This window comes from Ambystoma mexicanum, chromosome 5p, assembly GCF_040938575.1.
Source record: "Ambystoma mexicanum isolate Mex_15411 chromosome 5p, UKY_AmexF1_1, whole genome shotgun sequence".
In the NCBI taxonomy this organism is placed as follows: Eukaryota; Metazoa; Chordata; class Amphibia; order Caudata; family Ambystomatidae; genus Ambystoma; species Ambystoma mexicanum.
Genome location: NC_090930.1, coordinates 1,284,684,776 through 1,284,710,056, shown reverse-complemented (window position 1 = coordinate 1,284,710,056; position 25,281 = coordinate 1,284,684,776).

The following is a 25,281-nucleotide window of genomic DNA, read 5'->3' as shown; positions in this document are numbered from 1 at the left end:
GCTGTTTCATTTCTAAAAACACCTGGTTTTGGCAATTTACCCAAGCTATAGCTATCTATTTTGGAGAAGGGGAAACCCCCTCCCTTCCCCGTCAAATATTTTTTTAAACTACTGGACGGAGTAACACAAAACCACAAAAAGGTCTCAATCTAATGATTTGTGCCCAAGTTGTTTCAGACCTGCTCCAAACCCATCCAGCGGTTTGGGCTGTGCGGACTGGCAAAAATTAATCTTTTTTTTCTATGTGAAAATGAATGGGAAGTAGGCTGCAATGTAGGTGTTTTTAAATTTTTCTTCATAGCTTTTAAATTTTTCAATGAATATTTACCAAACGTGGCAGTTTGGGGGGGTGGCACATGTCCCTAATTAACTTCAAAATGTTGTCCAAATCCTTTGCATGAGTCAACTTGTATTGGCAATTAATTTTTTCAAGGTTCCTATGGGAGTCTGACTCACCTTAACTACCACTAACATGACCGCCGCCCTATAATATGACAAAAGGTTATTGTAGTTCGCCTCACAAGTGCAAACTGGAGTTGCAATTCTCCATGTATTAGACTCTCCTTACCCAGAGATAGCTGTTCTTTTGATGTGGGCCTCATGGCAGCTTGAACTTTAGAGTGCAATACTTTCAAGGACTGACACTAGCATGGTTTTAAAAAAATAATATGGTTGCTGGGTGTTTTCTGAATGTGTTATGAGATATTTAAAACTAAGAAAACACACAGCATCCAGGACTTTTGACTGTCTCCCATCTGTTAGCTTCAAGGCTAGGAAGGGGAATCCCCCCCTCACGCCATGTTGCTCTAAGTGATATTGTAACTTGTGCTTATTAGGCAACATGGCCTGAGTGGTGAAGCCCTTTCCTCAATTTGAAGTTAAGCACAGTCGGTCCTGGTTACTGCGTGGATGGGAGACCTGAATACCTAGTTTAGTATGGACTACAGATAGCCGCGGAAAAGAAATCTGGAATAAAATGCTGTTTTGTACATCCAGGCCCTCACCAAGTGCCCCGCTCATCTGTGCCAGCTCCCCCACTCCCGCACAGGTGTCCTTACCTGCTCTGCCCTCTCCCATTCACTCCACAATCTCGCTGTTTGTGTTACGCAGTATGCTACGAAATGTTGGATAATCACAGCTATAGCTGAGGTTACAGAAAAGCTCTGTGTTACAAACTCATTCCCTAGATCTCCTCCAACTCCCAAATTTCACTTGGTGTCCACTTGCCTCCCCGCACCCATAGCATGATGGCATTTGCGTATTTATTGACCTGAAAAAGCCTTTTTTCTGTGTTTCATTGTTCTGATACCCTCGGCTATAACCGCAGCTATTTCTAGCATTGAGAAAAAACAAAAATGGCATCTGTGTCATTTATGAACACCCACTTTCTTGGATATTTACACAAGATATAACTATCTATTTTGGTGAATAGGGGGAAACACATTTCCATCAAATATTTTTAAACTATTGCACGGAATAACCCTAAACCACAAATGGATCGCGACTCAATGCTTCATGCCCAAGTTGTTTCGGACCTGGTCCAAATCCGTCCAGTAGTTTGGGCTGTATGGTCAAGCAAAAATTGATATTTTGAATGGGGAGTAGGACAAAACTATGTTTTTTTGTTTATTTTCATAATAACTTTTTTACATACAGTCTGGAGGTAGTGGGCATGTAGGGGGTAGTGGACGTGCCTAGTTGCCTTCAGAATTTCGACCAAATACGTTGCAGAAGTCAACATTTATTTGCAATTATTTTTTGGGGGTTTCCTATGGGAGTTTGGCTCACCTTATCTATAAGGCGGCAACCACTGCCCTATAATAGTACATATAGATCTCAGTATGAAAAATATGCATTTCAGTGTGCAGTTTATAGATTTCAGTATACAATGTAGACATCTCAATATGTGATATATAACATCTCAATATATAATGTATGCATTTCGCTATACTGAAATTCATTTGCACACCTTGGTCTAATTAGATAGTTTGGGAGATATCAACATTACAATCTTTGAAAGACAATATGCGCCTCTGCGGTGTTGCTCAGATTCCTTTGGTCCTTGGCTTACTCAGAAAAGGCAAAAAGCACTTAAATGCCTCAAAATACATACAAACATACTTGGAAAATTGCTATAATTATCACAGATTATTCTAGTCTTTGGCTAACTCTATTATGAGCTCTATTGTTTAAAGGCTTGCATGTCCATAAGACCCCCTAACTTAAGTTTACTATGCATTGCCCTCTAAAGGACAACTTAGCCAGTGAGTCTATACGGCTTTAATTGAGTTGCATGGTCAGCCAGCACCCCAACCCCATAGGTGTGCCTCCGACCATAAGTTCAAGTGCACTGCTCCCCCAGCTCTGCAGAATTATTTCCCCCCTGATCTCTGCATCTCTGCCTGGATTTTGCAAGAGCTATGACGTCTCTTGTGTGAGCAGGGATTTAAGGCAAGGCTCATCATAATATAGAGCTATGAATAAGATGGCTATCCCCGGGCAACTCTGCCATAAAGCCACAATGAGATGTGCAGTGAATTCTATAGAATTTGTTTTTTGTTGTTGTTCATGTTTGGCACCTTCACTACTGTAATTTGCTTTCCCCTAAACTTGCCAGAAATAGTATTCCTAAGCACCATCTGATGGTCCCTTACTGCTGGACCGCCCATATGAGGATGGTGTTGAACCAAAAGCTTGCAAATAAAAAGCCAAATGTGCATTAGTGGGCATTCGACTCAGTTAAAAAAAAATACATAGCTCATAATGGCGAACAAGTGGAGCAAGGGAAGCCGGGGTGTCCCCCGCTCCCCTAGATCGGCATGATGGGCTGCGGTGGTTGCTGGCGTGTGCCCTGCATATATTAAATGTAAAGCGGGGGAAAAAGTGGACATTCGGAAAAGCTTGACTTACAAAATACAAGCAAGTCGGCTCTGCTATTTTGTAATTCGAGCTTATCAGAATGCATAGATCTTTCAACATAGATCCCATGATGACACCTGGGCCTGTCGTCGTTCTCGAGCTGACTAGGCTAGCTATATCGTGATACCAGTTGCTGGTTGCTAAGGGTCCATTGGCCAAATGTGCTTCTTGGAGTGTCTTGAGCGTGGCTGAAGGCCATGCTATGGGGAAGGCTTCCACTGGTGATGGTTACAGGCCACCCCCAGTCAGCAAAACGGGTGTCTGCGATCAGCCTGGGCAATGGAAAAAGGCTATCCAGAGCAAAGTGCCCCCTCTGCATGACCACAGGCCATGCACACTGGGCACATTAAATCTCTTCAAGGTGACCAGGAATTGCTGAATACCATAATCTAGCAACATTGTCCACTGGCCATGCCACAAGTCAGTTCCTCGTTTCTCAGGCTGTATTCAAATCACAACACTCATGGACCTTCATCCAAACATTCAGCCTTAAGACAGAGCCTGGCGCGAGCATAGGGCCTATTCTGGTTCTGCATGCTTTGCAGCCAAAACCCCCAATTATCTTCTGTTTGGGGAATACTTCATACTTCAGAGGACATGTACCATGTGAAAAAAGGGTCTCATGGAGGTGCCCAGAACGTGGCCAAATGTTATGCTATGTGCCCACGGAGAGTGTCCACATAAGAATGTTCAATTTGCACTTCATTCTCTTCTCTGTTTCAATCTTTGCACAATGAAACGTGTTTCTTCCTAAAGCAAGGCACCGAGCCTCAAAAATCAAAGCTAACAAAAGAACAAGAGACGCTTCCAGGTAAATAAATGATCCCTTTCTAATCCCATCCACAAGGGAAGGCTAGAAAAAGGTAGTATCCCTCCATTATGCTATTTTGTGACTGTGGTAGGTGCCTAGGTTGTATTTTAACCCCAATGAAACTTGTGCCAGGAATGGCCCAGTCAGGCAGACCGTGGCAGCATTGTACAATGTGACACCTCAAATGTGATACTTCTCCATGAAGCATAAAACAGCTCAAAGCAGACAATCATGTTAATTTGCAGTTGCCCAGTTTGCCCCCTATTTTAGACCAGGCTGGGTAACTGGATGAAATCTGTGCCATGGGGCACACACCTTCCCCTGTTCACAATGCAACTCTCACAAACTCTTCCCCAGTTCAGACTTCAATCCCTTGGATAGAAAAGTTGTCTGCTTAAAAGACCGAGTTCTTTCCCTTAACTCCTTGGGTGCTACAGATTTTGTAAGCAACGTCCTTAGTCTCATGTTTGGGAACAATAGTCTGGCCGCTGGTAATCCCCACATTTGACAATTTCGTGAATTGATCAAATGGAGCCATTCAGCTCCAGCAGACAGAAACATTGGGCCTCCTTACGGGTTTGATGGTAATTCAGTCGCAAATCCTTCAAATTGCCACCAAACTCTATTACCATTAATGCACTTGCCCGTGGGGTTACCATGGGATTACAAGGGGTGATGACTCTCAATTTTTGGACTCCCTGAGGATTTTTATCACATTTATCACCAGCAGAATTACTGTGCAGTAAAGTGGAGAATTTACCACTAGCAACAAGCGTAAGTTGAATCTGCCTCTTTTCTTCCAATAATCAGCAGATTTATCATGCAGAAATTCTGCCGGCTGCAAATCCTCCAAAATTATAATTTTGCAGTCTGGGAAAAACAATGATAATTCTGTTACTACCAAAAAAAGGGACAGTAATTGCATTACTGCCAATTATTTCCTGCACAGCCAAAGTTGAAATGAGGCCCATTAATGTGTCTTTTCCAGCAAGTCATCTTTTCAGAGGCTCATTGTGACAGGAATGGCATTTTAAAATGTAGCCACACCACATCCTCCATCATTTTACGACAATGATTTGTCCTGGAATATCTCACCAGACATCAATCAAATCCATGTGACGGGATCCTCAACTCCCAACTCCCATTTCCCACCTGTGCCACTTCAGCTGTAAGGATGACAATAACAAAAACAAGGTGCACCACAGCAGCAGGGGCAGGGGCATTGCTGGGCCCAGAGGCCTCCATCCTCTGGGCAGTCCCGTGCACGGACAGAAACTTTGACAACATGAAATTATTGAGACACACAAATCCTCTGAGAGCCTGGCTGTGTGATCATTTTGTACTCTTGGAAGGTAGCGCCTAAGCTGGCTTAGTCAGCATATATACCCACTTGCATGTGTGATATGCCCAGGGGTGGACTGGCCCATAGGGAACCCTTGACATTTCCCGGTAGGCCACTGCACCCTGGGCATCTTTTGTGTGGTATTTCCAAATGTTCTCTAGGAAAACCATTGGGTTTGCTGAAAATGTGTAATGTGGGACCACTTTGAAAAGTATTTCTGGGGCCTTTTTTGGTTCCTAGTAATTATTTGTAGGGCCTCTTTTGGTTCCCCGTCCTCCCCTGTGCCTATTTTTTCTTTCACTTCTGGGACTTGAAGGCTTACATTAAAAATTAGAAAAGCAGAACTGCAAGTATCAGGAGTTAAAGATTAAACCAGGACTTGAATATCATGTCTTGTCATTCTCTTTTCATTGTGATGTTATGTACACTTTTGCAATAAAATGTCAATAAGGGGGCTGGTTTCTTTTGATTTTTAGTAGTTACTAGCCAGGCAATGCTAAGATACAAGTGCAACTTGATTATGCCTGGTTTGCATATTCTTTGTGCACATATTTGAAAGCGTAATAAAAAAAATGTATACACAAAATAGAATAATAATAACAAAACGAAGGTTGGAAGAGAAGAGAGCTTTGACATTTGCAAGTGTTACACACCAAAAAGAAAACATGTTTTCCCTCCATTACCAGAGCTCTGTCTGTGCAGCATGATCTGTGCACATAGTCGCATGTGGAATGGATATACACGAACAAAATGTCGGTGCTGCGTGAATACGTGGACAATCACGTGCCCTACCAAGTTTGCCAATATGAATCCTTGAAAGGCCTCTTGTGACAGATTGTCTCAGATTGAGTGGCGTTGGCGTTTATTTTAATCATCCCAAATTGTTATTGTGTGTTTTCTGGAGGGCTTCAACGCTTGTACGGTGTTATTTCCTTTTCTCTTCACAAGTCTTCATTCGTCTGCAAGGTAAGCTGTTTTCCTCTTTGTCTGTTCTTTTAAAACAACAACGTCAGCAGAATTGAAGTTTTATTAAATAAAGCTTCTCTCAGTATTGAATTCTTCAATCCTCATTGAAATATGACGCTGACCCGGCGACAGAATCGCGCCACGTTTCTGAGCTGATGTACCAGAGAGAAAAGTGCTACACACACATAATTATGGGCCGTTTAGAAATGCCACTTACTTACCTGGGCAAGATCAAAGCATGGCCTGACCTTTTTGGGATTAGAGATTGCGGATCTCACGTTACACAGCCGTTAGAGACAGGTGTCTCACACGCAGGAGTTTGGCCTGTGGCTCATTTGGGAGTATTGATCAATCAGCCACTCACTCACTCACTCGATCAATCAATCATTAAAGCAGATCCATCAGGGATATCCGATGGGCCTCACTAATAACATGCTATCGGAAAACTGAAGTCATGGGAACACTTCGGCATCTGTAAATATGAGATGTTTGGCTTGGCGAGCACAGGCAATTAAAAGCAACAGTAATACCTGGGCCGCTCTGAACAGCATTAGAATATAGATCCCCAGAAATTGGAGGCACTCTGGACATACAATCGTTTTGTTACTTGAAGTATGCTTCACCTGACAGCAACTGACATGGCAGCATACCACATCAATCTGCATATTTCTTACTGTTGAGAAAGCACGTTTTTGCTTGAATAACATGTACAAAATGAATAGAGGTGTGCATAATGCTTTAGGATAAACAATGTGAGAACTCATGGGGCCTCATTACGACCCTGGCGGAACGGGTTAAACGGCGCCGTAAAAGGCTGTGGCGCCGTTCAACCCGTTCCGCCACATTACGAGGTCCCCTCCCGGGATACGTTAAGCACGCCTGGGAAAACCAGGCGTGCATACCGGGTCCCGCGAGGGGAAGAGGGAGCAAACAACGGGCCATCTCGTAATGGGCCGTTGTTTACTCCCTCTCCCATTCCCATTCAGCCCTATGGGGGCTGAAATGGGAATGGGGATGAACCGTGTCGGTGTCCTCGAGTGAGGAATTACCGGGCCATCCGAACTCGGAATGGTCCGGTAAGTCCTCATTCCAAGGGCACGGACACGGATGCGGTTTTGCCGGCAGCCATGCCGCCAATAGCGGCATGGCTACCGGCATGGCTACCGGCATACCTCGTAATGAGGCCCATGGGATTTAAAATAAGACATGAAAAAATAGGAAATAAAGTTGCTCAAACTGAAATTCAACTCAATAAATTCAATACAGACGCAACCGAGTGGTCCTCCCATCCGGTAGGTCTGCACCTTGCATTTAAGAAGAAAAAGTATCAGATTGCAACACTGCAATGGCAATAGACATTGTAAGTCTCCTGTACTGCATTTGCCAGATTAAGCAAGGCACACTGGCAATATATTGAAACTTGTCTTCCTGCTCTACAGCTCTTGGCCGAGTGCCGGTCCAGGCCCTTCTTGTGTCGGGTTGTAACAGCATGTTGCACCCCTCATTGTGAGTGTGAGGGTCAGAGAATTAGGGTTTAATAGTATCCGGAGGCACATCCAAATAGCTTGGCATATAACATATCCTGCAACATGCCAATACACTTTTGCTATTTATGCAAGTGTTACCTATCAAATCAGTTCATAGCCTTTCAGTTTCACAGAAAGTGAGTTGATATCTTGATCAGGAACTCATACCTGCTGATCATGGCAGCAGTGGTGATCCTCATGGAACGCCTGTTCCAATATCTGCGAGCTCTGCAGAGATATCTGGTAGTTCTTGAGTTATTTCTGTTGTGAGGTCTAGAATTAGGTTGAAAGTGTCATGACCATTGTTGTTGCCTTCTCAATCCCATCTGGCAGGTATGTGGGGACCAGGAAGATCCTTCCCACAGTAGAACCCTGTCTGTATTGCTTGAAGAAGGATGAGTTGCAGGACACAGAACGAGGAGAGTGTTTGGCATTGGTCATAGTTCCTTCAGTATATGTTATGGTCACTATTGAAGTTTTCAATGGTTACGCCTTGTCATTTATTTATTTATACATGTATAGCAGCACACATAGCCCAGGGGCATCTAGGCGCTAGTTACAGTACAGGACCAAGGATAATAGAGAGGTGATGTTTATTAAATAGGTGGCTTTTCAGCTTCTTTCTGAACGTCGGGTATGAAGGTTCAGCCCGCAAAGGGGGGGGGGGGATTATTCCAGAGGGTGGCAGCCCGGACTGGGAAATTTGCTCTTGTGCGGATGTTTCTGGGTGACTACAGACAGTGTTTGTAGCCAGACCGCTGCAGTCTGGTAGGGGCTAGTCTTTTTACCTTTTGGATGAGGTATGTTTGTGCGTTGCTAGATAAGCACTGGTGAGTGATAGAAAGTGTTTTGAATTTCAGTCTCTGCCTGACCGGGAGTCAGTTACAGGATCTCCTCATATCAGAAATGTGATCATGTTTTCCCGGGTCTGTGACTGCTCGGATGGCATTATTCTGCACCACTTGCAGTTTATTCAAGTTTTTTCTGAAGTGCCACAGAGTAGAGAGTTACAATAATCCAGTTTGGATCCAGTGAGGGATCGGGTGATGTGGGTTCAGTTTTCTGCGGACAGGAACGGCTTGCTGTGGTTCACCTGCCGTGACATATTGAGGGTAGCATTCAGGAAGATGCCCAATGTTTTTACTGCAGAGGCAACAGGGATGTTGTGGCTGTCAATAGTGAAATATTTGAAGGTCTTGTTGAGATTGGCGAGGCAGGCTGGGGAGCCAATGATCAATAATTCTGTCTTTTCATCATTCAAGCATAGGCTGTGCATAGGCATCCAAGTTTGAATGGTTTTTTAGATGGCATTTATCTTGACTGTGTCTTGAGAGTAGTTGCCTGATAGGGGGATGAGGATTTGAGTGTCATGGGCGTAGCTTGTGTAAGATGTGCCAAGGGAGTCGAGGGGGTCGAAGAGAGGCTTGTGTAAATATTGTCCAAGGTGGGATGAGAAACATGAACCTGGGCATACACCACAGGTGATGGGCATAGTGGTGACTGTTGCATCATCGGTGAAGACTCTTGATGTCCTGTTGGACAGGAAGGCAGCAATCCTTTTGTCGGCTTCAGGGGAGAAGTGCAAAGTGTGTGGTGGTCAACCAGCTCGAAAGCAGCTGATAAGTCGAGAAGGAAGAGGAGCAAGAGCTTGCCTGAATCCATAGTGTCATCCAGTTGTATTTTTAAGTCAAGGTTGGCTGTATCAGTGCCAAGTCTGGGGTGGAAACCCGATTGATGGGTACCTAGGATATTGTGGGATTCAAGGAATTCCTGGATCTGGAGGTAGGCAACACTGCCGATGATTTTCAGCAGGAAGGGGACAGTCGTTATGGGCCAGTAGTTGGTGGTGATTGTGGGGTCTATGGCTTTCTTTTAGCAGGGGGTGAGCCAGTATTCTTTGAGGGCGGTGAGCGCTCAGCAGGTAGCAAAGGATGAGTTTGTGATGTCTGTGATGAGTGGGAGTAACAGTTTTGAACAGTCTTCAACAATCGAGGCTTGTCATGTTAGTGATTTCAATCCGGCACTTCACCTAAGTCAATACCTAGCGTGTAATGCATAACTGAAATCCTCATTTATTTTTTTGTGTCCAAAAGTTTTATTCTGAATGATGTACCACTTATATCATGCCCCTCTCTATGAACCCCCTGGTCACACTGAACCAGGAATCAGGATGGTTTGCAAAGTTAAAATATTTATTTATATATTTCACAATATAATCAAACTATTTTTAATGGGTATACAATAATCACCAATGGGGTGATGTCACACTAAGCAATCTCTTTAATCACAAAGAGTAATGATGAGCAAAAACAATGCAGCACGGAAAATAATACTTTTGGGTGTATATTCAAATCAAATAGCAGTGTGGTTACTATTTCCCCCTGCACACCCCTCAATCCCTCCAATATGCAATATGAAGAAATAGAAGGAGAGAGAACATGTTTCAGGAATGCAGATTTCAAGCAAATATATCAATCCCAATTTCCCCCCAGCAAACACAAGAGAGAAACAGAACTGATTGGCAAACTGTCAAAATGGTTTTAAAGTTGGCTTTCAATGGAATAGGTCAAACACCAAATGTGGGCTAAATCACAGAAATGGTTTAAATTCTAATGGGAGCCGCTTTATCTGGTTGCAGACAAACACTAGCAATGACGTGAGAGTAATAAGCAATGGGAAAACTTAAATTTGAAGTCGGGTCCAAAGAAAAGCTATTTTACACGTTATAGATTTTGCCCCAAAAAAATTTCAGCAAACTTTTCTGCACGCGGTAATCATGATCGCGGGAGAACTATAGGGATTTGAGATGCGGTTTTGGGTTCTCTGGAAAGCTTACAATGTTAGCTACAGGCAGACACTTAAATCAATCTCATTTCTAGCATACATTTTGAAGAAGTTATGGATGTTTTCATGGAGGTCATTTTTCTGAGATAGAGGCAAATTGTAAAACAAGGATGTGCTTTTAAACAGACAAACAGGGTTTCTTTACACTAGCGGAGACTATGAAGAAGCAATTGCTACACGACAGCACAGGTACTTGATCAAGGCAACTGCCAGCCAAGATGCTTGCCTTCTTCAGATTCAATATGTCAGCACAAAGATAATTTTAACACTATTATTACAGAATAAATAAGAGGGATGAGATAGAGAGTTCAGGCAGTTCAAAAATAATTCTAACAATGCAGTTCTGAGTATAAGAGAGAATGGGTTTGGATAGGGATGACTATGGACAGTATATATGATAGTGACACAGTTCTATACTCTGGATACTCACTATATGTATTTGAACAGAACTGTCAGGGATTCAGGTCTGGGATTCTAGGATTCTGCTGGGCACACCGGACTGCACAGCAAGGCACTCTGGTCTGTAATCAGCAAGGCGCTCTGGTCACTGCACGGTAGGACTGAACTGGATCTGCAATGGTTCTCTGGTCACAGCACAGCATGGCACGGCACAAGATGGATTTAATCTGCCCTTCTGGCTCTGAAGATAATTATTTGGCAGGCAAGCAGTATAGCACAGCCCGCTGCTTCTTTTGTTTTCCCCTTTAAGTTTGTGGCATGGGTTCTGGAAGTTAAAGCCCAGCTGACAGTGGTTCAGCTATGCAATGAGCCTTTCTGCTTGCAAAGTTTCTGGAGTCTGGAGTCTGGAATATGGATAGTTCTCCTTCAGGGTGCTTTGCCAAGATCGGGATGGTGGGTGGATCTGTCTGTCTTTCTAAGTCCTCAACTATCTCTATTTTTGCATTTGATAAAGGGGTGTGTATGCTGAATTATCCTAAGTGCACCCCCTAGGTAGGCTATCGGCTAGAGTCTGCTCTCTCCCTTGATTGGAGGAGAAAACTTGGTGTCACCATGATGATGTGGTTTTATGAGTCATGGAATCCTCCCCTTGGCTTTTGAACACGAAATCTACTTTTAGTATAATACATATTTACAATTTTACAAACTTTATAACAATAACATATCTGGATCACATATTTTGTGGAGCAAAGGCTTTCCAAGCCCCGTCGCGGTAGGATCTTGGGTTGGATTTGGCAGAATTTCGCACTTTTTGTCCGGGACACAATATCTAGTTTTTCCAAAAATGTGTACACATGTGTGTATTGTATATGGGCATAAGCATGTGAAGTTTCATGCTTTTGACATAAATACATTTGCTATAAAACCACAATTTCTACAGTTACGTCCCAGAACATGGCACAGAGTTCTGGCTCCTCTTAAAATGTGCAGCAAAAATGTAGGTTCAGAAGTCGAGGGTTTACATATTTCTTTACAATTGTCCACAGTCAATTATCAGTCTTTTTAGGAATATACTTTCTGTCCATTGTGAATCAACAAAAGTTGTCTGTCCCGCCTCCTTTTCCTCCTGGCAGGTCTGAAGCAATCTGCCCCCTTCCTTCTGGGAGAGGCCCTTTTTGACACTTCACAACCTGCATATCCTTTCATCCAGAGACAGTCCATTGTCCCCTTCCCAGAGCAGCCCTAGTGCTCCTCCCCAGATCTAATTCTCACAAAGTTGTGATTTCCTGGCCTTGGTGGGAAGCAGAAGGGAGATGCCTTTTGTTGGGGGAAGCTGAGGAACTGGTTTGGTGGCTTTGAGTTCAGCTTCAATTCAATGTCATTGTATTACACTTTTCTTGGTTTCAAACAAAACTTGCAATTTTCAAACAAGCAGCTAGAATTCTTATTCCAGCTTCTAAACCACGGAAATTAAATAATTACAACCTAGGTTCCGCTTAATAACAGGTCACTTAGTTTCCAGACATTTGATTTCAATTGCACAAGTTTAAACTTCTGATACAATTACTGACAGCTCTTATACAGGCTGCTGGTACTGCGCCCATATTTTGACAGATTTCACAGGCAGGCACACTGGCTGTGGATGTTTTTGTGACCAGTTCAGCTTTCCAGGATATTGCAATTTCACAATGATTTCTTGTATTCAATAACATGGGACACCCAACAAGAAGAATGGATGTCTGTGGGTGTTTTGGACCAGCATTCTGAATTTTCAGCAACCAAGAAAAGATTTAAAAGGCAAGATTTCAGATTTCTTTCAGCAAGCACTGCTTTTCATCTGTGCTCCATTTTCACTATTTGGGCAGCCCAATGACATGTTTCAAAAGTGAGGTCTCCATTCCACCACTGACAACATGCATGGTAGATTTGGCAGCCATCTTTTTGTGCTTTGTAGAGCGCAATTTCCATAGATTTTGGCGCGCATAGAGGTTTTGCAGCCATTCTGATGATCCTGGCACCATCAAGACACAGTGATGCCGCAGGGCAGAGCGTAAGTGGGTTAAGACATCCCACAGACAGATGTCCCCTTTACAGCGGGATGCTTTAAGACCCTTAATGATGGTTCCCAGGTTGGAGACCATAATAGGTTGGAATTGTGAAGCGTAGGATATCCAGGCATGATTTTGGTTGCAGGAGCGGTGGCAGGGGTGCTGTTACATGTGAACATTTAGTATTAATTTTGGCTTCCAGCTGGCTGATCTTCCCAGTGAGAGTTTCCTAGACGCTGTTGCACCAGCCGTTGTCTTTAACTACAAGTGATGGTGGGAGGATGGGAGTTTCTGGTTCCCTCAGGATGACAAATAGTTGACAGGTCTCAGATATGGCATTAGTTGTTCTATCGTTCTAGCTAGCGGCTTTGGCTTCGTGGATGCTTCGTTTGTATGTAGCCTCAGTAAACAATGGTTTGTTTGTTGTGGTTGGCTTTTTCAACCATGCTGTTTCAGCTGCTCTTTTCTTTAGGGCACAGAGGTCTTTAGTGTACCAGGAGTTCTGTTGTTTAGCTTTTATTGTTTTGCAGGCTTTGAGGGAGCCATGATAGCGTTCCCTTAAATGGTGTTGTAATGGGCTACCAATGAGGCTGCATCGTTAGCACTGGGCAGAGGGTCACTGAACAGCGGGAGGACAAGGGCACTGGTGAGGGTCCTGGTGCTGCGTGCCAGGTAAGTGGGTGGAGAGGTGGGGCATTTTTTTGTCATTTTTGTGTTTGCTGCTAGGAATGGGAATAGTAAGTGATGATGTGGTGGTCTGACCATAGATATGGGGTTTTGGAGAGGATGGATATGTCACTCCCCTGTTCCAGTACTCAGTAGAGAATGTGTCCTTGTGTGTGCATAGAGTGGAAGATGCATTAGTTGCAACATAGGACTGAAATGTCTTTCGTTAATGTTGGAACGTCTGTGTCAGTCGTGTCACCAAAGCCAAGGTTAAAGTGCCCTAGAGTGATGAGTTCGGCAGAAGTGTTGAGATTGGAAGACATCACTTGTCTTAGGTTGTCTTCAAAGGTGAGAATGGAGCCTGGTTGGCAGTGAATAAGGTTGAAGGTGATAGTAGTGTTAGGCATACAGGTCAGTTTAGCTGAGAGCAACTTGCAGTGAGGGAGCTGAGTTGAACTGACCACGAGCAGAGGAAGACTGCCTTTGTGGAAGATAGCTACACCTCTGCCATTTCTGTCGGTTCTGTCACTATGTTTGATGGAGTAGCTGATGAGGATTTATGAGGGACAGTGCTGGGCCAGATGTGAGTGTCAGCCATGTTTCTGTGATAGCAAGGATGTCTGGTTTGTTGAATGTAATCAAGTCCAGAATATCTGGGGCGTGGGCAACTGGGAATCTAGCATTGAGCAAGATGCAGTGAATCAGTTACATTTGGGTGTTGTTGGCTGTGGCCTGGGCAGCAGGGCCTTGCATGGAATGGTGGGTTTGCTGGGCAGATAAGGGAGGGGATGTGGTGCAAAGTCCAAAGCATGCATTCCTGATCATAGGGCAAAGTGGGTGTAAGTAAGGTATGGTAGGGGCCCATGTACGCACAGTTAGATGGTCACACTGTTCAGGCTGTGGCATATGTAAGCTGTGACATTGTGGGCAAGTGAATGCATATGTGTGCAAGGTCACTCTGAATGTTTAATGCAGTTTGATGAAGTGTGATTACCACAGCCAGGAGTTGCAAAGCGCACTTGGATACCAGCCGCATTCCGTGGCAGATCAATTATATCTCGGGTAGATGGTTTTGTAGTGAGAAGCCGACATTTTAACCTTATGATAGTCGGGGCTGGTGAAAGTGCTGGCAGAAAGGTGCTGGGAGCTGGCAATGTGTACAGGGTAGTGCAGCTCAAGTGGATTGTGTCATTTGGAGAAGCAGAGACAATGCAATGCATACATGGGGCACAGGTTGGTTGCACATGCATCTGCTTAACTCTATGACATGTATGGCGAATGGACATGCTGCTAGCTGTATTTGGGGCACTCAGCAGGACAGGTGCAGAGAGTATCCAGTGGAGATCAGCTGAGACCACCACCCTTGGCCTTTGGGACTGGCCTTGGGATACTGCCAGCTTCGCCATACGGGTCGGGGGGGGGTGGCCTGCAATGAATGGGCAGGTGCCTAATCGATCTCAGTGGTCATATTTAGGTGTTTCTCGGCTACTATGCGGTCAATGGAGCCTGATGCTGGTAGAGGGCTGGGGGGACCCAGGGGAGACTGTTTTCATTGTGTCTCACCCGAGACCTCCACCCTTGGCCTTTGGAAATGACCTTGGGATACTGACGGCTTTGCCATCCGGCTCAGGTGGGTGGCCTGCAATAACCTGGCAGGTGCCCAATCAGAATGCTCTCAATGAGGAGCTTGTGGATGACAGTCCACATCCCTGTAGATCTCAGCGACCAGATTAAGAGTTTTCACGGCTATCATGCTGTCAATTGGCCCTGATGCTAGTAGCGGGCTGGAGGGGCCCATGGGAGGCTGTTTTCTTTGTGTCTCGGCTGAGACATCCACCCTTGGCCTTCGGAAATGTCCTTGCGATACTGCCGGCTTTGCCATCTGGCTCGGGTGTGGTGGGGTTGCCTGCAATGAATGGGCAGATGCCCAATCAGAATGCTCCTAATGAGGAGATATGGAAGGCAGTCCACATCCCTGTAGATCTAGTCGGCCATCAATAGGTGTTTCTAGGCTACCATGACGTGCCAATGGAGCCTGATGCTGGTAGGGGGCTGGGAGTGTGCAGGGGAGGCTGTTTCTGTTGAGTCTCAGCAGAGACCTCCACCCTTGGCATTTGGACTTTCGACTGTGTTCGTTTTTCGACACGTCCAGGGCACCTTATTCTTAAATGTGACCTGTGCATTTCAGAGGGGCTGTACTGCAGCACAAAAGAAGGGGTGAACAAACCCCTTGAATATACTAGTGTTGGTAACTTGCTCCTGGCACGAATGCATGAATGGATCCCAGCACACATTTGAGTGTTAGGAGCACGTTTCACAGTGACAGGCCAAGAGATGGCGCGTTACTTTGAAATGTTAGCAACATTTCTAGCCCTGCTCGAGGAATAGAAATTCAAGTTGGCCAGCAGCAGTTGAGACCACTGCTATGCCACTTAAAAAAAGCATGGCAAGTTTAAGAATTAACCTGTAATTGAATGTACATCCTCCAGCACCTGTTCCAGACATTTTAAAGTGCATCTCATTTTTGATTATAGAATGCCCTTTGAGGTGCAAATGTGCAAAGGGGGTAAAAGAGGGCTTTGCATTGCCAGTCTTCTTAATATTCGGAGAGGCCATGGGTTGCTTATATTTTTCTACCTTTAAGATCAGATCCTGGGTAATTATCAATCTGACCGTTTCAACTTCTGACTATCTTGAGTGGTCATCAGCTAGTATAAGATCACATGATACTCATGGAAATAAGTAGAAATCAGTAATTACTGTACCCCTGAAAGGCCGCCATTTTCTGCTGTACTGATTGGAGCCATGTGAGGTTGGAGACTTGACTCAGTAAGCAATAACATGTATGCACCACTTCTTCAGCTAACTGTAAAATTCATGAAAAGCACACCTCACACAGATGTGGAATCAACAATACCCAAATGTCCCGCTCGGGCTAAAGCAACACTCATTTTACGATCCCAACTTGGGTGTCCCTGAGCAGGGCCCCATCCTCAGAGCAGGAAAGCTCTACACAGATTTTTGATATAGCTGAAAATGTTGCTCTCACTTCAGGACTGCGGTGCTGGATGACAGTTAAAATGTTTTTTTCACTTGCCCTTTTGCAGTGGTCCCATGACCTCCCACAGTCCTCTTCCACTGTAGCTTGAGTGATCGCTGGGGGAGATGCTTTGTGGGTGGCTGTTACTGTAATCAGACTTGCATCTTCCTCTTTATTACACTATCCTTTCTATTTCTGGAGGTTTGGTTATCATTAGGTGCCTGGACAAAATAACGGTGGGCAGGGGGTTGTCTTGTCTTCTTGTTGTAGTTCTAATATCAACTTTGCAGTTCTTGTAGGTGTACACAGGCCTGGACCCCGAACAATGAAAATATGGAAGAGCAATTTGTGGTTGTTGACAATCTTGAAATGGTGACTGTGCAGACTGCCCCTCAAAACTTCTGTTGACTCACACTCCAGGGTGTAAAATGGTTCAAGGTATGGTATAATGTATACGCTATATGGTATAAACAACAGTGTAAATCAATGTTTTTTTGTTGATCATACTACTTGATTACACCAATGCCGAATTGCGATGTTAGTTTGGTACAAGCTCTTGAATGAGAAGAATGCAATTTACTCAGGATCTTTCCAGTCCCATGTGGCAGAGCTCGTTGAGATCTCCGAGGCATTCTGTGAGCATTGCAAGATCGGCTATAAAACGATCACAGGTGTTTAAGATGGTATGAAAACTTTGGACTTCTTCAACGGTTTGCAGAACAGGTTGAACCTAATTATCCAAAACAGTTTTTGGGTCCGTCTTAATACCAGCCCTCCTGACAAGATATCTAAAAATCCAGTCTGTCTTTGAGGATTTCAAAGTTTTCCCAAAACAACATTAGCCCACAATGTTAAAGGTAATGGAACAATGCTCGCAGTCATGGGATGGACCCAATGTTAGTGTGTGAGTACACTAGAAAAAGCATTGCTCTTGTTTATGACACCCTTTCGAAAAGGAGGGCAGTTTGGATTGCAACTTGAAATGCTTCCATGGTTGGCACACACTTCAATGCCCAGCATTAATACTGGCAGAGACCGATATATGCTTTGAAAAACATTATATTAGTCAGATTTCAATTAAACTTGAGTTGCTGATATAAAGTGCATAGTTAAAGTTTGGAAACATACAGAGTCACTAACCGGATCCCTGATGAGGTTATCAACAATTGGGGTGAGATGTTGCTGTCTCCATATAGGGAAGCACACGTTGATACAAATCCTTACCTTTCCTCATTGATTCATCATATTTGCAATGACTATTGGAGAATCTCTTGGTGTTGGTTCTGTCACTTCTTTAAATTATTGTTGTTTCTTCAAATCTATCAGTTACTATTGTACCCTAGCACGCATGTGGAGTGGTACTTGTTGATGGATTAGCTTCAAATTGCATTGTGTTGTTGATGTGAAGTATGACAGTTTTACCTCTCATGCATTCTATACCTAATAAACAGATTTTGAAGTCTTCTAAGAGATCCTCAATAGCCACATCATTGATTAAAAAATAAACCTGAGGATGTCTGCCTCTTCCACAGTTTGGTGTCTCATAAGCATGACCTTGCCTGTCTCATGTATGAACACACCATGGCATACAAAGTGATTGTTGTGTCTCAATGCTGGTTTGAAAACACTGCAAACACTGCAAAGAAGGATCAGAGTGTGACCGGTGAAGTCAGATATTAACTTTAGTGGTAGATAGGCAAAACCTTGCTGATAATGCAATGGATGTTTGGTCTGAAAGCACATTTCGAACACTCTATTGTCAATAATGGCGGATACCCACACTACCTCACAGGTGATTTAACATACCGTGGTAGATCATACAGTCTTGTTGAGGAGTCCTTTGATGGCACATACAATATTTCCTCATTGCTGGATAATCCAGCTTGTGCTTTGATTGCTGGGTCTCAGTACAACAGCAAATTATTTTGGAACTTGAGCGATTCACTCCTGCTGACATCATACTGTCTCTTGCACTGGGAGTTATATCACTGATACTATTTTTGAGAGTCCCGCAGAGTGCCGCACACTATACCCATGGGACTTTGCCAAGAAGCATGGTGGGTGCTGTATGCTGAAGATTGTACTAACATTGAGGATTTGGATGTAAACCACTAACCCTTTAGGCAGGACACAACAGATGTGTCATAGTTTATCCTTTCCTTAGTTAGAGCAGTGGTAGCCAACCTGTACAACCAATATGTTTTCCCCTGAAAATCCCCTGATTCCCCACCGCTGGCACTGCCTGTTGTGGGCTGATGGAAGTTGTGTGGCAAAACAATCGGAAGGTGACAGGTTGGCTTCCTCTGGTTTATAAACAGGAACATTCTTATCATTTGTAGATAACCCCTTAGTAGACTTGTAGCTCATTGACTGTCCTGATAGCATGAAACACCCTTGAAGTCTCACAAGTTCTGTTTATCCACCAGAGGTGACTGTACTGCATGTGTCAGACTGAAGAATGCCTACAGGAAACATCATTGTAGCTTGCATACAGCTAACCATCAAAGACTCAATCACAGAGGGGGTATCACTTCATTGCCTTGGGCTGTGACAGCAGAATTTGCAGCACCTTGTATCAGCTTGTGCAAGGAGGCCTCTGTTTTTGGGCTCCACTGGACCTGAGGTGAATACAAATTGCTTGTCACATAACAGATATGTCCCGCATGCATGAGCTGGAGAAATGCAAGATCTACTAAAATGTAGCAGTGTAAGGAGAAGCATTTAGGTAATGACACATATATATATATGGACATAATATACGAAAGGTCTCAATTTGTTATACAGCATAAACCAATTTTTGTCAGGAGCACAGACGATTCCACTACACAAGAATGCAATACAACAATGTGCTGCATAACAAAAAAACATCTATACATTGATCGTGTAGCACAACAGTTGCATCCTCTAGCATGCCACAACGCTACTATATGTGGAAACAATGCTGCAGGATAACGCTATGTAAGTGTGTGGATGTTGGACATTCACTACCTATTGTTATAGGGAGGGGAGAAGGGAATTCAGAATACCACATTCATTCAGCCTGAAGACTTAGATCCCCCTCCCTCACCCTCACGCCTGCGTCGAAGTCCCCTCATTACACGAAGGTACACATTTAAATGCCATACAGTTGCTCTCATTGGGAATAATTTAACAGTAAAAACAGATACTGCATGTTTTTTTACCACCTATCACCTATCTAACTATAGACAATGCAGTATTTACCACACATACCATTCTAGGGACTACTTCATGAAATAAACATCATATGATTATGGAATTAAATAACTCATGAAAATTCCTCTAATTGAACTTCACAAAATAGGTGCAGGTAAAACTGATGCACACTAAACCTGTTCAGCCTAAATGCAAAGATACCGTTTTTCCTTCACTTGGGAGACATTAAAAAGCGGCAGAAAAAGGGCGAACTTCAAAGCCCACTTTATCAATGCCTCTTCAATAAAATGGACCATCTGTGCAGTTATATGCATTGTACAGAAACGGTATGATCCACTACCATTTACCACCTAAACTCACCCATTTCTATCCTCTACACAGGGATGGAAATGGATGCTTGCAATATTTATGAAAATATTCACGATTTACCATCTGTGAGGAATCAGAGCTACAATCATGCAGAAGCATCGCATTTCCCCAAGTGCTAATGATAATTAAATAATTTGTAAATTATGAGCCGGAATTCCAGAGAACTCGTAATGAGGCCCAATGAATTGTGGGAGAATCTGTCCTTATCAAATTGATAGGTGCCTAACCTGGCATGACCTTAAAACACTTGTGTATAGGCACGTTATAAATGTCATATAATTTCATATCATATCTGCTGAACCTGAACCCGCAGCCCACAGCATTCACAACAGAACTTGGCAATCTAGAGTCACGTGATCATGATCACTGGAGGCCTTGACCCAACCAAATGCTCTGGCAACCCCCATTACCTGGTTATCCATGCTAAGGCGGCCTACATGGCACTCTCTTTTGGTCACATGTAAATTGATTGCCCTCACCTGAAGTGTAGCACTCTCGCTAAGCCACTTCCACAACCCTTGCTGCTGAAACCAGAATTTGACGTGGTTTGACCTCATGACTGATTCCACATACAACCTCTTCATAGCTGGGTCCCATAAGGCAGCATTACCTGAGCGGGTGGGGCAGGGTGCATAATTAATGTTTGCCTTTACAGTTGCTCACCCCATACCCCTAATTACTACCTTCCCATGCAAAAGGACCACAGAACCACACACTTATCAGAATCACCCAAAAAGACTGAGAACAAAAAAAACGTATGGTCTATTTGTCTGAATTTTGGCTATACTGAGAAGACCAAAATTTATTTTTGGAACTCTAACATTCAGCCACGGTCTTACAACACAAATCCCACTAATAATGTAAGATAATGTAGTGTCAGTTTCCTTATGATATTTGCCTCTGATAGTTAACTCTGATATGTCTACCACTTGTTTTCCTTCGCCAGAACCTCTGTGATATGACATCTAGCTAATTTCTGGTACCTGCAACACTTTGTTCTGCTCCTGATTATACTACTGTGATAGTTCTATTTGGTGCACCAATCTTATACTTATACCACTTTGTTTTGTTCCTGATTGTACCACTTCAATACTTGCATCACTTTCTTTTCTCTTCCTTATTGTACTGCTTCAAAATGTGCATCACTTTGTTGTACTCCTCATTGCCCCCGCTGGATATGTTACCCTGATTACATAATTCTGGTTCTGATATGTACCACTTCGATATTTGCACCACTCATGGTGGCCCTGAATCATGATGTTCCCATCTTCATCATGTATCCTGGCTTGCAGCATTATGTGTTACTACTGACTTCTGCAATTGTATTCACTCTCCCCTCTTGCTCCTCCAATCTTTTGACTGCTAACTCTCTGTTCTCTCCTCCTTTCCCTTCTCCCTTTTTCTATCTCCTCCTCGTACTTTCTTCTATGCACTTACTCTATCAGAATTGTCCCTGGACCTAGTATGATAGCAACCTCGTCTGATTCCTCCCCCCTCCCGTTTACTGTTTTTTTTCCTCCCCGCACTCCCTCCAGCACTATCTGAAAAGTCGTCAGAGCTAGTGCGGTAGTCGCCTGTCTGTTTCCATTTCCTTCCCACTCTCCCCCTCCCTTCCTTATCTATGTCTCAGCTCTTGCACTATCTGAAATGTCGTCAGGCCGAGTACGATAGTTCATTTCACATCCTTACTGTTCATGGCCTGTAAGAATGTCATTGTATTTTCCATTGTTCCCTGCCTTGCCTTGAAGCGCTTTGAAACACATTGTGTATAGGCTCTATACAAATAACCTATCGTATCATATCACTGTATTCTGCTCCTGATCATGCAGGTTTGATACTTGATCTCATTACATACACCCTTCCGATTGTTGCATGTTTGGTTGTGCTCCACTTTGCACCATTCTACTTATGATTACATTGTTTACATATTCACATAATTTAGTATCTGCCATTATTTCACCCTCCTGAATGCTGTACCACTGATGTCTGCACCTTATAGTGCCCTCCTTGCTGCACAATTGAATCTTTTCCTGATTAGACCTTTGTGATATCTGCATAACTATCTTATGCTTCTGCACACTTAAGTGATAGTTTCACCTTTCTCAAACCTTGGCGTTTGACTACTGATTACACATGACCGTGGTACTCTAGATGGACATTTTGGACTTTGATTCCCAGGTTCTCTCAACATGGATGTTGGCTAGGGCTGATAGGAGCTGCAGGTTAAAACAGCTAGAGTTTCAAAAGTTGCAGACACTTACATTACTTTGATTTTCTCCAGGTTACTATCAGTACTATGTCAGTACCTGTACTCTTCCTAAAGTATTATTACACGTTCCCCAGATTTAACTAATGTTGCACATATCCTTGTAAACCCTGGTGATGCCTGCACTGTCTTCATCCTTGTGCTTTTGCATGTGATAGCAACATCTCCAATAATACCCTCATTTCACTAGACCCTTCCGTACTGCCCTAAATATTCCATACATCTCTATTAAAATAATGTTGTCCCTTACAGTGCTTTCGATAAATTGGTTTAAAGACAGCTACCTTCAATACATTCTCTAAGCACCTGGGTGTATTGTACTGTAATGTTGTGGTGGAAACTGAAGGTAAAAAAATAGCCCAAAAATAACTTCACACTTTTAGTTTTCCAATAACATGAATTACTGTGACTGCTGTCTAAATCTCCCTCAGAACTGAAGGATCAATGTATCAGGCAACACCTGATTCAGAGCAATTTAACAACCCACCCAAATAAGGCGCACACAATTATCAACATTTTAGGATATTTTTCTAACCTTTGGAAAGGTGAATCATTCTTTCTGTCTCATTGGGGTTGGTTGTTAAATTGCCATATATCAGATGAGGTCTGATTAATTAATCATACAAAATTAGAGGCCCATCCGGAATACATCCACTGGAGGCACTGGTGTCACTGTAGCACAAAATATTTAATAGAGATGTATTTGTGCAAGGTTGTTTTTGTTTTGGTGAGTTGGATTCTTAACGATTAAATCTACAAAAGAGACAAGGGGATTGCAATAAAAACATCTACATGTGTTGAAGATTCTATTTGTAATTGATTAGCTCAGTGAGAGATTGTTGTTTAAATAACTTAGATGACTGATGATGTATGGTGGTAGGGGCTGTTAACTTCAGAGAACATTAGAATAATATTTGTAGCATTAAAATTCGTGGAATAGATCCTAAAAGATTAATTTATAGGGATAGAAATGTATGGAACTTTTTCTGTTTCTTCTCCCTTCCCTTTTTTCTTTTAAGGGTATGGATGAATAAGTATCAATGATATGGATGAATAAGTATTTTTGAATACTGTAATGTAATGTGGGAAAAGAGGAAATGTTAAAGGTTTAAATGTGCTAAACCAAAATAAAATATATAAAAAATAAAAATAATAACATAGCAGCGCATTTAGTGGTACAGTGTTTTTTGATTATTATTATTGAATCCACATTTATAAATCAGATATTGAAATGGCCCAAGCCCACGACATATTGAAATTACACTTAACAGAGGAATGGACAGATACAGGCATGGATGTCTGGAAATCAGAAATGACTTATAGAGCAGCAACTCTGGGTTTAGATATTTGAGATGACATGATATGATATGATATGATATAGCATTTATAACGTGCCTATACACAAGTGTTTCAAGCACGACGAGGCAAGGGAGGGGGAACAGAGGGAAGACAGAGACAACAATTTTATTAGACTAGGTGATATCGACATTGTGCCAGTCCAGGGGAGGGCGGGAGGGGCAAAGTGTGGGGGGAAGAGGGAGGGGGCAGTGCAGTGCATAGGATAAACAGTAAAATAATAAGACAATAAATAAAAAGTGCAGCCAGCAGGTGGCAAGTTCAAGGGTAAGTGCAGAAATCAGGTTTCGAGTGCGGTTAGGGGGCTCTAGGGATACAGAACAGTCCCCGAGTGCAATGGTTGCCAGAGAGGCAGTGTAGGTGTGCAACTTAATGGGGGGGTGCCTTGGCCACAGAGCAGAGGGTAGCCAGGTAACCCGTGCAGTTTCAGTTTCAGCCAGGAGATCAGCAGGGGAGAGGAGGAGAGAAAGCAGAAGCAAAGAGGAAGGTTGTGAGGTGCTTCCGGAACCCGAGATGGTTCTCCTCAAGTTTCAGAGAGGCAGAGAGGCTGTTCCAGAGGGAGGCCCCAGCAGAAGAAAGAGATCTACCACCAACTCATTGCTTGGAGAAGCGACTGACCCTGAGGGTGTTGCAGGCGGATCAGCAAATGGCTCCAGAAGGGAGATATTTAGGAAGAGAGAGTTGAAGGTACTGAGTCCCCAAGCCCCAGGAAGCCTTGTGGACAATGCTGAGGGTTTTGAACTTAATCCTCACCGCCAGTGGGAGCCAGTGCAGAGCTTTCAGTCCTGGAGTGATACGATTACTGGGCTTGAGGCCAAGGACAAATCTTGCAGTCCTGTTTTGGAAGAGTTGCAGATGGCAGAGAGTAGAGGCAGGCATATTTAGAAAGAGGATGTTGCAGTAGTCCAGCCTAGAGAGAACCAGAGCTCTGTAGAGAGTGAGCTTCTGGGGGAAGGAGAGGAAAGTAAGAATACCTCTGAGGAGGTGCAGCTGTTAGTGTGACGTCTTAGAGACATCAGAGATGTGAGGAGAGGAGAGTGTGGAGTCAAAATGACCCCAAGCTTTTTAGCCTCACAGGTGGGAGCAGACATGGGCCAAGAGAGGCCAGCCAGAGAGTGACAGGAAAGGAGGGAGCAGGTGTGCCAATGAGGAGAATTTCATTAAGGCAGAGAATGGCATTAAGGCAGAGATCATCGGCAGCACACCACTCCTGGATAGCAGGAGACAGTCAGAGATGAGAGAAGGAGAAGAGGTGGCAGAAGGGAGCATGAAAATGTGTTGAGTGTCATCGGCATAACGCTGAAGGTTCGGGCAGAGAGCGGCAATGCAGTGGGAAAGAAGTGCAGGGTATTGGTTGAACAGCCAGGGTGAGAGGTTAGACCCCTGGGGAACACCACAGGTAATGATAGAGATAGATTAGAGGAAGGACCCAAGTTGGACCTGGGAGGGTTGATCGTAGAGGAAAGAAGGCAGCCAAGCCAGGGCCTAATCAGTGATACCCAGTTTATCACAGAGACGGTTGAGCAGGATGGTATGGTTGACCATGTCAAAGGCA